Source organism: Octodon degus, unplaced genomic scaffold, assembly GCF_000260255.1.
Source record: "Octodon degus isolate 3935 unplaced genomic scaffold, OctDeg1.0 scaffold00065, whole genome shotgun sequence".
In the NCBI taxonomy this organism is placed as follows: domain Eukaryota; kingdom Metazoa; phylum Chordata; class Mammalia; order Rodentia; family Octodontidae; genus Octodon; species Octodon degus.
This window is the reverse complement of record NW_004524641.1, coordinates 8,892,035-8,908,581: the sequence shown is the minus strand read 5'-3', so window position 1 is coordinate 8,908,581 and position 16,547 is coordinate 8,892,035. Positions and strand designations below refer to the sequence as shown.

At 37.1% G+C, this 16,547-nt stretch overlaps 1 protein-coding gene across 6 annotated transcripts in view; it reads right to left on the bottom strand.

Moving 5' to 3' along the window:
- Mettl8 (methyltransferase like 8) overlaps window positions 1–16,547 on the bottom strand; it is an 88,866-nt gene that overhangs the window by 67,435 nt on the left and 4,884 nt on the right. Inside the window, exon 2 of one of the 6 annotated variants that reach the window (XM_023719147.1) lies at window positions 13,216–13,317. The exons of the other annotated variants lie outside the window; for them this stretch is intronic. The gene's annotated coding sequence lies outside the window, so the exon portion shown is untranslated. The remainder of the gene's footprint in view (window positions 1–13,215; window positions 13,318–16,547) is intronic. 6 annotated transcript variants of the gene reach the window in all.

The following is a 16,547-nucleotide window of genomic DNA, read 5'->3' as shown; positions in this document are numbered from 1 at the left end:
AAAAAAAGCAAGCAAGCAAGAAAATCTGTAACATATGTATTATTGTATGTTACCCTGTTTCTGTCTTTGTTTCTGCTATTTGTTCTTATTCTTCAAAATAAAATAGTATTTTTAAAATTTATTATTTTTTCATAGGCCTGGAAGTTAGAAAAGAGATGTGAGACAGTGAGAAGAAAGAGTAAACTCAGTGTCTTTTCCTTTTCTTCTAAGAACAACAGTTAACTGAATTTAGGGCCCCATCCTCATGACTTTCCTTATTACCTCCATAAAGGCCTCAACTCCAGTCACATTGGGAGTTGAGTCTTCAACATATGAATTTTGAGGACATAATGCAGTCTATAATAAAAACCATCTTGGAGCCATGAGCAAGTTGGCCTTAGTATGGCGTGGTACAAATTTAGCATGCAGCCAATTATGAGGAAGGAAAACTGCCACGTAGTAAGAAGTTATATCCCATTGTGAAGCAGTTGAATTACACTTCACTTGAACATAGGCCCACCTCTGCTTTTTTGCTGTTACTGAGCCAGTATATTCCCTTAATTGTTTAGGACAGTCTGAGTTTTCTGTTATCAACAACCAAAAGAAACAACAAATAGAGTGGGTCTCAACTTCTTCTATTACCTGATCACTTGGGAGCAAAACGCATGATTTGATTAGAATTAGGCCTGTCTAAGCTTTAGGACAGAAAGTGATGATACATTAGGATGGTGGAGTTGAGGGAGAATTTAAACAACAATCATGAAATAAGCCCATGTTGTCCAGCAACAAAACAAGGGCTATGGGTGTACCACAGTGACAGAATGTGTGTCCAGTGTGCATGAGGCCCTGGGTTCAATCCCCAGCACTGCAAAAACAAAACAAAGCAACCAAAAGAATCCCTAAAAAACAAAAAAGGGGCGAGGAGAGGAGAAAGGACTAGGTGGGCTAATGAACTTGATGTTACTTAAATCTGGGTTTAATAGAAACACAGGGAGGGAAAGCGGCAGGAGGTACTGATTATTTATTAGGCCATCCGACTTTGTTAGCCCATGTCTCCTAGTAACAAAAACAGTAACACTGTAAAAATGAGAAGGAAATACTGCTTTGCATCAGAGGTTCTTACAGTGTGGTTGAAGCCACAAGGCCTCAAATACCTAGAAAAGGGAACACTGTCAACAGCTACATACAACATGGACTCCCAGAGTTCAGATTTCATTTGGTCTTCTGAAGGTTAGGGTTCCTGCACTCTTCCAGAGCTGGGCTCCACAGGACATATCTCTTAAAACAGGATTTGGCTAACTAAGGTCCTATGGCAGTTTTAAAATTGTGTTTCTCTTATGATAACAATCTAAAAACGAAATCAATAGGAGGATACATACAACTGCTACTTGGTTTTACTGCCTGTGTTTGCATTTATGATCTTGTTGGCAACAAGCGGCACAGATGTAATATGTAAATGATTCATCTGAGCACACAGCACACTGTAAAAAAATTCTGCAGTATTTTGAATAGAGAAAAGCAGTGAGGGAATTGAGCACACACACAGCACACAACAGCACAGATGGGCTGAAGTCAAAAGAACTGGAGTGGTGATGGTCATTGCCTTGCTTATAATGAGAACAGCAATTCAGCTTCAGTGCAACATCAGCACTCACACTATAATACTGTTAGTTTGAGGGGTTGTACTTGCATTTACTTTGATTGGATGGTTAAATAGAAGCTCTATACACAAAGAGCTTATACCTAGATCTGTGTTTATAAGCAATACAGTAAACACATTTTAAGTCAACTCACGGGTCTGAGAATTCTTTCCCTTTAAATACAGCCTATTTTTGTATTGAGAAATACAGTATTAGAAGAGTCTACTCCCGGGAATTCTATTTTTATTTCTCCTTCATAGCAGAAATACCCCAAATAAGGACAGAATCTCTTCAATTCTCTTTGGAAAGCAATTTCAGGTAAAGGTAAGGGTAAAGGTAAAGGGCTGAAATAAATTGAAGCCAGGGGCTGAGGAGACAGCTCGGTGGCATAAGCACCTCCCTGGCAAGTGCAAGATCCTGAGTTTGATCCCTGGTTCCACTTGTTTTGCAAGGCCCCGAACAGGCGTGTTCGCACACACCTGCAATCCCAGCACTAGGGAGGCTGAGACAGGAGGATCACTATGAGTCTGAACTGCATAGTGAGACCCTGTAACATAAATTTAAACAAACAAACAAAAACACTTAATTTGAATCCAGGGCCTGCCACCATTATCTCAGTCTCATCACTTCTGGCTCACACTTAACTGCTAATTTTAATTTCCTCAATAAAATATGCCTAGTAAGATTATTTTGAATTATAGAAAGCTTCCAAGAGGATGTAGTATAGTGCTGGGTTCAAGTTCAACCTTAGCTAGTCTTACAGTTGTTAGCAATACTCTGGCTCTGCTTACAATTCCCACAGGACCTTGCAGATACCACAACATCAAACCTTCCACTAAGATGCTTCCTAAATGGCTCTAACTCATTCCAACTTTCCACAGAGGTAAAAGACTATGGGCTTACATAGAAACAGAAGTAATCCCTAAGTCACAAATTTTTTTACAGAGAAAATGATGCAGCCAGGTATAGTGGCACATGCCTGTAATCCCAGCACTTGGGAGGCTGAAGCATGAGGACTGCTGCAAGTTCAAGGCCAGCCTTGGCTACACAATGAGTTCAAGACCAGCCTGAACTACATAGTGAGATCCTGCTTCAAAAACACAAAAAGAAGAAGATAAACTACATAATGCTTTACAAATGTAAAATGAAATTATTATTCCATGAATCCTGTAGAAAAAAAAAAACAAAACAAAAAAAAAACATTTTTAAAGAATACCTCTTAAAGGTTGAAACGGAAAAAATAAACATAATAAAATTAATAATTAATCCTCACCCCCCCCCAACACATACAATGGCTTACAGTGAAGTGCTGAAGTGGTCAATGAGGACAAGTGAAACTGAAAGTAACCTCAGGTCTCATACTGTAACAGTGCAAGCAGGAAGCAGAAGGTGGCAGTGGCCCGGGTGTTCTATTTCTCCCCTTGAGTGGCACTGGGTGAAGATGAAGTGGAGCAGCATGGATGGCACAGTCTCACTGTCAAGTAGCCAGGAAAATAATGGCACCTACATATTTACTGACTCCTGGGGCTTAGGACGGGGAAAGGAAAGAGCCTGGAGTGAACCTATATAGACGCAAAGAGAAGAAAGTGTCTCAGTGGATCCTCTAACCCTAGCCCACTTCCACAAGGAACGCTCTGAATGGAAGCTCCTGGGCTAGGAATATAGGGCAGCTTCGAGGAACAAGGCTGCTCCCTGAAGGGGACTCTGCAACCATCCCCCACCCACCTCAGGATAGTGCCTGGTGTGGGAGGGCAGCTTCTGCCAGTGTGGCATGTATGCAAGGCCCTGTAATTGCTTACGGTTAACTTGAAAGGTCACACGTAGGATTTCTTCCATCTGGAGCCAGATGCCTCACCAACCAAAAAAAAAAAAAAAAAGCAATACAATCATTCTTTGTTCAGTACATACTAAACCTTATCCTAAGAAACCATATAAGCTTTAGAAAAAAATAAATTCACAATTTAGTGTGTGAGTGTAGCTCAGTTGGAAGAGTGCTTGCCTAGAGTATGTGAGGCCTTACGTTCAATCCCCAACACTGCAAAAAAGAAATTTCTAAAAAGAGAAACACCCATGAGTAACTGTGTCACAGCAAGCTGCTTAAGAATAATTGAGAATATTAATTATATTCTTAATCTCCAAGGAATACCTCACGTAGAGAAATATTAGTAATCTCCAACCTATAAAAGGTTTTATTCCTAAAATCATTTGTAAGACAGTTGTTAGAAGCTCAGAAGCACATTTTCTATAGGAACATTTTAAATGGTAATTAAGATACCAGGCTAGTTCACACATGCTTTTTACATCCATAATGTGGATGAAAAGAAATGTGTTTGTTTATTTCAAAATGGTCTTAGAAAACTGGCAAATTGCATATTCACAAATAAGTGAAACACTGCCAATCCATACTGCCTAGGGCAACTTGAATCTTATTTAATACAAAAACAATCTGATTAAATGATGTTTCTTTTAAAACAATAGTAACAACAACAAAACATAAAACCTGTCAGCCACCTCTCTGCCACCTGACAACATAATGGGTGTCTACAAGGTAATGCTGTTTAACTAACAACAGATCTATACTCAAAATTAATGTTGTTGCCTCCACTAAGTCATCTTAAGATATTACCATTTATTGTAATAAGAGAGAAACACTTCTGAAATTCCATTTTCAGAAAATGTCCTCATAGAAAACTGTTATTATTTTCATGTCCTCAATGGTAGTGAACTCTTTGCTTTAGGATAATACCCTTTGTTTCCAAAATAATTTGTTGTTCTTATTGCTATAAATATATAAGCTCCCAAAAGAACCAGCTTGGAAGATCATATTCATTATAATAATAGTTTCTTGTATGTTCTGTTTCCTTAAGCTGCCTTTAACAGTCATACTTCATAAATCAAGTTCACACAGTACATACTGTAATACCACAAATGATAGTATCCTTACTGCATGCTCTATTTTAAAAAGCCAAACTATATGGAAATATGAGCTGAATGTTTTTAAAAAGTGTTCTTTTTTCTTCTTAAATAGAAATTATACAGGAGGATGGAAGCTCCTTCTACAAATGCAACAAAAACAATATGAAATATCTAGAAATAAACAGCCAAAAATGTAACAAACTGGTATGAAGAAAGGAATACAACTCCACAGAGTAACATGGAAGATGATTTCAATAAATAAGAAGACAGTCCATGTATTTGTGCAGCTGAAGGCTCATTACTATAAAAAATTATTAATTCTTACCAAAGTCACCTATTATATTAAAGTAATTATAACCAAAATTCCAAAAATGGTATTGAGGAACTTGAACAAATAAGTGAAGAGTTCATCTGAAAGAATAAATATGCAGAAATTACCAAGAAAATACTAGGGGGGAAAAATGATGTTGGTTGTGGTAGGTTGGGAAGAACATGTCTGCCCTTCCAGACATCATGGTATACTACAAAACACCATAACATACTACTAAATCCTGGCTGTGATCCTAAATACCAACATAGAGTCTAAACAAATGCAACAGAATAGAAAGTCCTCAAACTCAAAATAGGTATAAAAATTCTATTTGTAATAAAGCTAGTATTTCAAGGTTTAGTAGTTTAAATAAAGTAAGTGGGTTAGAGCTGGCCTATTTAAGAAAATGGGATACCATTTAGAGAAAAGGTGTTATATCTCTATTCCATACCAAACATTAAAATAAATCCCAGGCAAATTAAACTTTCATACGTAAACAAGTTACATCTTAATGGGCCTAAAAAATTATAGGTGAATTTTCAAAAAAGTGAAGTTAGAAAATCCTTTCTTAAACATGAGACCAAAGATACAAGCTTTAAGAAAAGAGTAAGACTGCTTATATAAAAATGTATGAGAAAATATGCTATGAAAGATGGTGGATATATCTGTAAACTATTACAATGTATTATTGCTAATATATAAGGAATGTTTAGAAAATAAGTAGAAATGATTTCACTAGGAAACATGCTAATGTCATGAATGACAATTCAAAAAAAAAAGCTAAAGGCCACTGGATAATTGAAAATGTTTACTATACTAACAATAAAAGTCTTTTGGCAATTCTTTTGAGAAGTCAGAGAAGGTACTAATCAAGCTGGCTTAAATGGCAAAAGAATAGTCTCTCTCATAACTGAAGTCCAGAAGTTTAGCAAGTTTCAGGTACAGTTTTAGCTGTTGTATGGATCCCAGTTCCAACTATTTCTTGATCTTCTTTTTCTAGTATCATCTTCATGCTAAAACTGGACCTCTCTACCTATTACAAAATGGATATAGCAGTTCCAGCCATGAAACAAACAGAGCAACATCCAAAAGAAGGGAAGGAGCACCTCTTTCTTGGGTCTCTTTTTAGGAATGAGGAAATTTTTTCACAAGTTTCCCAGTGGACTTTCTCTCAGATTTCATCAGCCAGAATTGGGCCACAAACTATTCTCATACCAATCTCTAATGACAGAATGGGTTGTTACAATTACCTTGAAGTAGAGGTTCTCAAAGTGTGGTTCATGGATCCCTAGGGACCCCTAAAGCCCTTGAAGGGGTCATTAGAATGTTACGCTTGTGTTCATCACAATCAGCCTGTTACTTGCCTTTTTTTCACTGCCATGACATTTGCACTGATGTGAATAAAAGTGCTACCACCTTAGCCTAAATAGGAACAGAGGCACCAAACTGTACTGAAGGTCACTGTCTGCTTCACTACCTGTGCATTTGAGGGGGGGGTGTGAATGAATTTTACTTAAGCACGTTTATTATTTAGGATCGAACTAAGGACCTTGCGTTTGCCAGGCAGGCACTTATGCTGCTGAGCTATCTCAACACTGCTTAAGCACTTTTAAATGAAGCAATAAAAATTGGCCACAAGGAGCATTTTTAGTTTAGCATTTCCTCAGAAACAAAGCAACTGACACTATTTGTTGCCTTTGATAAAATTCAAGCTTTTAAACAAAAATTAGAATTCTGGAGAAACCTGTGGCCACCACCATGAGCTTAACAGTTTTCTAATAATTACATTCTGCTCTGCTGAAAATAAGATACTTTTGATAGGGTATTATGAAAACTATCAACTAGTATTCTCCAGATGACCAAGACATGATGTTACAAAATCGGGGAAAGGTAGGCGTGTAAGACTCATTCAAAGAGCAACACACACCAGTGAATTTCAATGTAGCAGAATAAAGTTAACTGATAGAGTTTCAAGCTTTAGATTGCTGTTAACCTTTAAGAAGCTACCACTTAATGGAATTTGGTATAGAATCTAGTAGAATATCTGTACTCATCTGAAGAAACTAGTAAAGCATTCCTTCTCTTTCTAACTATTTATATATCTTTGTGAGTGCAGATTTTTTTCCCCTATGTGCCTATCAGAATAACATTATTATAACAGACAATGCAGAAACATATATTAAGAATCTACTTATTGGAGCCGGGGAGATAGCTCAATAGAATAAGCACTTGCCTGGCAAGCATAAGGGCCTGAATTCAATCCCCGATTCCGAGGGGGGGAAAAAAAAGAATCTACTTATCTCTTAGGAGAGACATTAAAGAGATTTGCAAAGCCATAAAATAATTACACTCTTTTTACAAATAGTTTTATGAGATTAAGGTCTCATATTACACTACAGGTTGACCTTGAACACACTACAAACCTCAAATTGGCCTCGAACTTATGGCAATCCTCCTGCCTCAGCCTCCCCAGTGCTAGAATTACAGTCTAGCTTGCTACCACATCCAACTAAAATTATTTCTTTTGGAGAATATTTCATGTAAAATATATACACTATCATGCAATTTATTATTGTTTTTATAATTATTTTTAAGAGACTTAGTTAATATAAAATTTTGTCTGAGATTTAATTCTAGTACAGTAGATAGCTATGACTGATATAAAACAAAAGCTCTTGGGAGCTTCTATAATATTTTAGACCATCAGGGTTCCTGACAAGAACCTTGAGAACTCCTGTCTTAGATTAATTTTATGGAATGACATGGCTAATGGAAAATCCAACATTAAAAATAAGGCAGTAATTTTCTCCCTATCATTCTGGTAAGGATGATGACCCCCGGCCAGCGATGTGAACTCAAGGGGACTACACTAAGAGACTTTACAATAGGGACTTTTTAAAAAGATGAATTTTTTTTTTTTTTTTTTTTTGGTATTTAGGACAGGGTCTACAGGGTCTCACTATGAGGATCGGACTCATAGTGATCTGCCTGTGTTCAGCCAGCCTCCTAAGAGCTGGGATTACACGTGCATGCCACCATGCCCAGTCTCAGGGCACCCCAGGGGCACGGCCAGCACAGCAGGCCGGGGATCCAACCAGGGCTGGTCGCTGCATTCTGCCTAAGCAGGTGCTTTAATTGGCTGAGCTATTTGTCCGGCCCCAAGGATGAATATTTTTTTTTTTAAAAAGCTGCAATGAAAAATTCTATTTTTTATAAATATATTCTAAGAATATAATCAGAAAATGTATTAAGGATTTGTCACAGCATTATTTGTCCATTATAATGAAAATCTACACTCTAATCATATTTAGAAGATTGATGAGAAAAAAAAAGATTGATGAGATTATACAACTATCCTATTTTTATAATCAGAAAAAATAAAATTATTTTTAAAATCATTAAGTATATAAATTCTAATAATATTGATGATTAAAGGAGCCAAGCTAGGGAAAGATGGGGAAAAATCTGATATGGGTAGTAGAACACTAGAAAGGCTTAGTAAACTTTTCTATTGGTCACCTATTTACACAGGGTAAAAGATGCTGACTGTGCAATAGCCTGGTTAGCGGGACACAGAATGTATTTGATTCAGGAGCCCAATGCTGAGGCCCAAAGAACTTCAGAGAAAGATGGTTTAAAAACCGCATGTACCAAAGGATTGTGGAGCTGGTGAAAGTGAGGACTCTGAGTAAAAAGAAATGATTAGGAGAAGAATAGTAGGAGGTGGGAAACCAACAAATAACCCAGGCTACAATGACAAATTCCAGTTATCTAGAAACTTCCTGTTCACCAACTATGGCAAATATTGTTATCTTGCCTTTTTGTTTTTCTTTCAAAATTGTTTTTAATTGTACATACTTATGGGTATAGTAATCAAATCAGGGTAACTAGCACTTTCATCTCCTCAAACATTGAACATTTGTGTGTGTGTGTTGCGAACTTTGAACTCCTCTCTTGAAATCTAGTTCTTTAAAAAAAAAAAAAAAAAAGTAAGTAGTGGTAAACTACGTCACTGTAATGTGCTGTGGAACAGTAACATTTGTTTTTTTAGTACCCAGTACTGGATCTCTATTCTCCCTCTCACCATTCCTAACCTTTAATGACCACTATTTTAACATGGTGTTTTACCTTAGTATTTAGATGCCAACAGAATAGTCACCTCTGACAGGACTAACCAAAAAAAAGAGGATACAAAGGAAAGATCATTTTGCATTTATATATACACAATAGTTAGGATATACAGCTACTTTCGCTTAATTCAATGATAAGAGGTGTACTAATAGTGCTTGGACAGGATATCCTGTCTGCTTCTTGTACTATGGATAACCACTAAGAAGACAACAATGTACAATGTATTGATTATTGAAACTGTCCTATTAATCAGCTTTGAAACTGTCTCATTCATATTTATTTCTCAATAAAATTTTAAAAAACCCATGGTGTTTTGGCATTATGACCACTCTTCACTTGATAACTGTGTTTCTGAGGTGCTCTGATCTTTTCATTTATAGTACTTGTTCATCATCAGACTGCAAACAGAGAGGATCCCAGCCAGGTCTGCCCATCACTGCACAGAGCTGAAGCCTCCTAGGAAAGCTCGGGTGCCCTCTGCTGGTCAGGTCTGTATCAGGCCAAGAGACTGTCCCCAGGAGATAGCTTCCCAAACCACACAGGGTTTCAACCTTGGTGCTGTCCAGCTAACTTTTATGAAGAGTTTGAGAGCAACACTCAAAAAGAGACAATTACAAATTAAAGTTATGCTTTCCTTTTTAACACCAAAGAAACCATAAAAACTAAACTGCTGAAAGAAATACTCCATTAGAAGCATTGTAGTTCGCATCATTTCACCTTTTTACTTAATAATCACAACCTCCAGATGACAGAAACATGTCTAAGCCTCACTGGAACATACTCTGGTTGAAATCCTGAGAATCATGGTAGACATGACATATGTGTAGGTTTTACAACTTAGAGAAAGTTCTTGCTTTATATTTATACCCAATCCTCATGGCAATTTTGTGAGAAAGGCAGACAATCATCTCTATCCTCACCATTTTTAAAATTTATTTATTTTTGGTATTGGGAATTGAACTCAGGACACAGCTCTTGCCAGACGTTTGTGCCGCTGAGCTACATCTCCAGCCCTATCTTCACTGTTTTATTTTTTTTTTAGAAATGAATTTGTATTTTTAATTAGATTTTATTTGTATATTTTATACATACACACACACACACATATATATATATATATATATATATATAAATGATAACTTTGAGTTTTTCTTTTTAAAAATTTATTTTAAAGAGAATAGATGATCCATGATGTCAAATACTGGAGAGGGTGTGGGGAAAAAGTAAGCCTTCTTCACTGTTGGCGGGAGTGCAGGCTGGTACAACCATTACAGAAATCAGTATGGAGATTCCTCACAAAGCCAGGATGGGAGGTTCCATTCAAGCCAGCTACTCTCTTGCTAGGTATTTTTCCAAAAGAACTGAAATCATCATATCACAGTGATATATGTTCACCCACGTTTACAGCAGCACAATTTGTCATAGCTAAATTTTGAGAACAATCCAAATGCCATCAACTGAGGAATGGGTAAAAAAGATAGTATTTTTACACAATGGAGTATTATTCAATTATAAAAAAGATAAATTTGAAGCTTTTGTAGATAAATGGACGTAGAGACTATTGCTAAGTGAAATAAATCAGATTCACATGTGCAAACATCATATTATCTCACTAGTGTAAGAACTTGAAATAGTGAAAATCTAAAAGGTACAACAGATATTGTGAAAGGGAAAGAATTTATTCAATGAGAAGGAAAAACTGGAATGAGGAAAATGACAAATGAAAGAAGGAAAAAAGATACTTGAGTATATACGCAGAATAGTTTAGATAATTGTATTGTCGATTTCTGCTGGTCTTTTGAAAGGAGCAATTGGGACTGGGGAGATGCCTCAGTAGAATAAGAGCTTGCCTGGCAAGTGCAAGGGCCTGAGTTCAATCCCCAGTTCCACACACACAAAAAAAGAAAGAAAGAAAGAAAGGAGCAGTTAATGCTTAAAATTTTTTTTCTGCTTTTAAATTTCTTGTAACTTCTTTGTTATTGTGTTTTGTTGTTTTAAATGAATGTCACACATTTATATCTGGTAATGTGAACAACTAATTTGAAGATAGCATCATGTAATACAGCAACCATTGTTGAATTCCTATTATTTGGTTTAGTGAAATCTTGTATCATTTCTAATGCTGTTTTTTCTTTATAACTCCATTTTGTATTCTTTAAAAATAAAAAAGAGAATAGAAAGGTAATAAGACATTATAAACAATACACCACTTCCAAAAACAAAAATCATGTATGTATATACACAGAATAGCTAAGATAATTGTACTCCTCACCATTTTAAAGATGCAGAGCCTGAGGTCCAAATACATAGGAGATGCATGGTCAGAGGCACAAACACCCACTCAACAAGCAGACCTCCAGATTCCAAATTCTTCATTGTACACTGCACACTGGAGCTACTGAGCAGTAGAGAGTTTTCTAAAGAGGTTCTGTGTATTTTAGGTGGGGAGGGGTTTGCAGTTTGAGTACTGCTTTGCCTCAAAATCACATCGGTTTAATAAAAGAGGTGGACAGCTTAATAAGGCATCTACTGAAGACCAAAAAGTTAATTTTAAAATTTCTATGTCTATGCCAATAAAAACTAGATACTGGGACCTGGGAAATAGCTCAGTAGAATAAGTGCTTGTCTGGCAAGTGCAAGGTACTGAGTTCAATCCCTGGTACTGAAAAAAAAAAAAAAAAAGTAGATACTGGGCCAGCAAGATAGCTCAGCAGACTAAAGCCTCTGCTTAGGCAAGCTTAGGCAAGTGCAAGAACCACAGTTAAACCCCTGGCACCACATGCCTGGCTAGCCCTGCCCCCAGGGTGGGCTGAGCAGCCTGAGTCTGGACATAGTGACACATATCTGTAATCCCAGGGCTCAGGAGGCTGAAAGTAGGAGGACCACTATGAGTCCAAGCTGTGTAGTAAGACCCTGCAACAACCAAATACATTAAGAAATAAAAACAAAATAAAAATTAGATCCTGTCAAGCCCTATATCTATATCCACTCAGTCACTACTGCACATAAAGAATGAAACTAGGTTAACAACCCAGAATCCAAGTTCTGGTCCTGCTTTCTCTTGAATCCTTACAATCTTGATTATTTCTCATGAACAAAGCATTATGGCTACTGCTTTGTTAGAGTGCTCTATCAGTGACTTTCTCATGAATGGGACAAAATACCCAACACCCACATAGCTATTTAAAGAAGTGGAAAGAAAAAAAAAAAGAAGAGGTTGATTTTGGCTCACAGTTTCAGTGAGTGAGGCCAATGTACGCCAAATGCAAGTCAGAAAGGACAAAGGAAGGAAAGTTACTCACATCACAGTGTCCAGGAAGCAAAGAGAGAGAAGGAAGGAGACGGAGACAAAAATATACCCTTCTGGGTCTCGAGGCCAGAGAACTACCTCTGCCAGCCAGACCCACCTGTAAGCAGCACAGTCAGCTACAACTCATCAGTGGGTTAATCCAATAGTGAGTAAAGTACCCATATCCAGCCACCTTCTAGGGGCTCCAATTCTGAAATGAGACTTCTGGGTGAGATTTTAGATCAAAACCATAACAAGTACCAACCTAAAAATCAGTTTAACAAAAAGAGAAGAGAGGCAGTGAAATTCAACTCCAACTACCGCGATTCCCAAAGTCAAAGAGCAAAGTCCTTTATGCACATTAATTCCGTCCTCCCAAGAATCTATTTAATAGAAAAGGTAACTGGAGCACAGAGAGGTAAATAATTCTTCCTTAATGGTTATTTAGGGTTACTGAGGTTGCACTCACTTCAGCAGCACGTATACTAAAAAAGTGTTATTGAGGTTACATAGTAAGTAGTGAGCCTGAGGTCTGAACCAAGGCAGACTGCGCGCGCCACCACACTCAGTCTCGATGGCCAGCTCAGCGTGCCCAGGGGTCCAGCCAGCATAGCCTGTGGTGCTGGGGATCGAACCCTGGTCCCTGTGTTTGCCTAAGAAGGCATTTAGGGGTCGGGGAGATGGCTCAGTAGAATAAGTGCTTATCTGGCAAGTGCAAGGGCCTGAGTTCAATCCCTGGTTCCGCAAAAAAAAAAAGCATTTCGTCTGCTGAGCTATTTCACTGGCCCTAAGGGGAAACTTTCAATTTCACTGCAAATCATCAGAGTTCCTATATATCTGACACAGCTTTCCTATTACTAAAATTTTGTATTATGGTACACATGCTATAATGAACAACTCAATAGTAATATAGTATTTGGACTTAAGTCCAGATTTCCTTCACTTCTTACCTAATATCCTTTATCTTTTCTAGAATTGTATCCAGGATATCACAGTTATCATGTCTCTCAAGGCTCTTCTGGTTTCTAACAATGTCTCAGATTTTTCTTGTTCTGCGGACATGGACAGTTTTCAGGAAAATTGGTGAGAGATTATGTAACTATCCCAATTAATATTTATCAGATGTGTTTCTCCCAATTAGATTAAAGTTATAGGTTTTATGTTTTTTTGTGCGTGTGTGTACATACACATGTGCATATAATGCTGAGGGACAAACCCAGGTCATTCATGCTAAGCAAGCACTCTACCACTGAGCTACACTCTCAGCCCCAAGATTATGAGTTTTATGGAGGAAAGCCATAGAGGTAGAATGCTGCTCCTATCTCGTCACAGGTAGGGTAAGCACTATCAACATGACTTATCACTGTTGACATGAACCTTGATCATCTAGCTGAGGCAGTGTGTGACATGTTTCTCTGCAAAAGTTATCCCCCCCTCCATACCAACCTTTTTACATTGTACTCTTTGGAAGGAAACTACTATGAAGAATGTGAGAAGAGAAGAATTAAGACTCCATCTCTTTATGGGCAGAATATCTATAAAAGTATTTGGAATTCCTTTGCAAGAGATGTTTTTCTCTTCTCCTAGATTTATTTGATCTTCCATTTATGTCAATATGAGCGACAGATTATTTTTTAAGTTTGAGTTATAGCCCAATAATGCTTGATTTATTTTGTTGCTCAGTGTTCAGTTTTACAAACCAAAACCTTTTTCAGGTGGCACCGATAGCCGTTTGACATACCCCCTCAACATGTTTTTGTTTTTAGCACTTACTTATTTTCTTGTATTACAAGATGCTGCAGGCTCATCTTGTTTATTCCAGAGTCTATCCTAGAACCATCCATTTCTCCAGGTTTTCTTTTCTCATGAGAGGATAGTTGGGCACTGGAGGTACCCTTTAGTATTAGGTTGTCCTTACTTCTGGGCCTTCTCAACTGACCAAGGAAATACATATGTACATAACAAGCCAATTATGTTTATATCTGTAAATATTTCCATATGTATCTGTCTGTATCTACATTAAATAAGCATTTACACTAATATCACCAACTCTAATCTGCTATGACAGGGATACCTTAGCCTTCCACTGTTGCCTGACTACAGCCTTCTATTCCAACAATAAGAAACCTGGCTCTCATCATCACCATGAAATTGATAAATGTTTAATTCCAGTGCATGGCTATAATAGTTTCAGAACTGTTGACCCACACTATGGTGGGAAACTTCATTAATTAGAGTACAACACTATGTACAGTTCTTATTGTCTTTAGTCTTACAAAGTTAGTCACATCAACAATTTTTCCCTGGCCCCTATCAGTGAGGTTATTGCAAACATTAGTAAAAACAATTAGATTCTTTTGTTGCAGTTGGCATTCCATTCTAGAATCTTCATTCCCTTAAATTAATTTTTTAAATTGTGTACATACTAAGATTCACTCTGGGGAGGTTGGTATGTAGCTCAATGGTAGAGTGCTTACCTAGTGTGCTCAAGTCTCTGAACTTAAGCTTTAATACTGAAAAAAGATCTCAATTAAGAAAAGGATTTACTTGGGGCAGAGGGTAAGCTCAGTGGTGGTGCATGTGGTTAGCATGTGCAAGCCCCAGAATTCAATTCCTAGCATTCTCCCATTCAGTCTGTGGTGTAAAGCTCTACGTTTTAACAAATACATAGTAACCCAAGTATCCACCACTAGAAAATGATACAAAAGGGCTTCATTATGCTAAAAAAAAATCCCTAGTGCAACCTAACCACTCACCACCCTAACTTTCATTTGATTCATTTTCCTAAGAGAATGTACTTGATATTGATATGGTTTCTCATTCTATTCCCTTACATCATGTTCATATTTATAAACACAATGTGATCTCACTCCAATCCTAAATGTTTCCACTTAGCAGAGGATTGAATGAAACTCAGAGTAAGTGGCTTGGTCAAGATCTCAGTGAGTGGTAGTGTTGCCTTTTGAACTTGTGCCTTTTTACCCCTGGTATGATGCTCTTTCCACTACATGATCCTTCCTTTTCAGCAGTGAGTGGGATGGCTGTGCAGTAAGAGAAGAAGAAAAGGTAGAAGTGGTAGTAAGTGATCACTTAAGCCGTATTTTATATTAATAAAAGTTTTTATACTAAAAACAGGAAAGAGTGGGATTCTATTCTGGAAATGTGGTGAACTTGACACTTTAAAAACCCTCCTGCTATTCAACACCTCCAAAATCTAGATAAATAAAAAAATTTAAAACACTTTAAATACATCACTGAGCCAGCATGAAAGAGAAATCCTTACAAACCAAAGGCTAGCAAAATTCAGGAGCTGAATGAGTACTGAGCCCCAAAAGCTACAATGCCTGAAAAAAAGTCACAAAAATGCATCTAAATAAACTCATTTGGTTTAACAATAGTAAACATATTCACATAATTTGCTGGACTGTCAGATTAAAGAAAAAAATCACACAATCACCTCAGAATATACACAGAAAACATTTGATAAAATTTGACAACTGTTCATAACTAGAAATTAAACTTTTAGGGCTGGTCAAATAGCTCAGTGGATTAAAGCACCTGCAAGTAGGCACAGGGACTGGGGGTTCTATCCCTGGGCTTGCTGTGCCAGCCCCGCCCCTAGGGGTGCACTGAGATGGCAATTGAGACTGGGTGTGGTGGTGCAAGCCTGTAACCTCAGCTCTTGGGAGGCTGTAAACAGGCAGATCACTATGAGTCTGATCTAGTAGTGAGACCCTGAACACCCTATACCCTGTAGACACTTCCCTAAAATTAAAAAAAAAAAAAAAAAGAAATTAAACTTTTAACAAAAGTGAAATTGAAGAGAATTTCACTTACTTGATAAAAAGAAGCTTCCAAAAACCTACAAGGCCATGTTTAAGGTGAAATATTAGAACTACTCCCTTTATAAACATAAATAAGACAAGGAAGTTCATTATGAATGTTTCTATTCAAGACTGTACTGGAGATCCCAAACAGTACAGTTAGGAAAGAGGGAGGAGAAAGAGATAAAAGAGTTAAGAAGAAAGTACAGCAACAAACTGTCACAATTTTTGAAAGAAATAATTATCTCCCCAAAACTTATAAATGATTATTTTTTTGCAGGACTATATGAAATATATTAGATGAACCCTTATTTAAAGGTCATTGGAGATTTCTATAAAACATAAAATCTTACGTTGGTTATACATGTATTTTTTTTCATATATATGTGTGTGTATGTGTGTATAAAAGACAGGGAAGAAGTAATATAAAGTCAACAGAAAATGGAAATATACTTTTT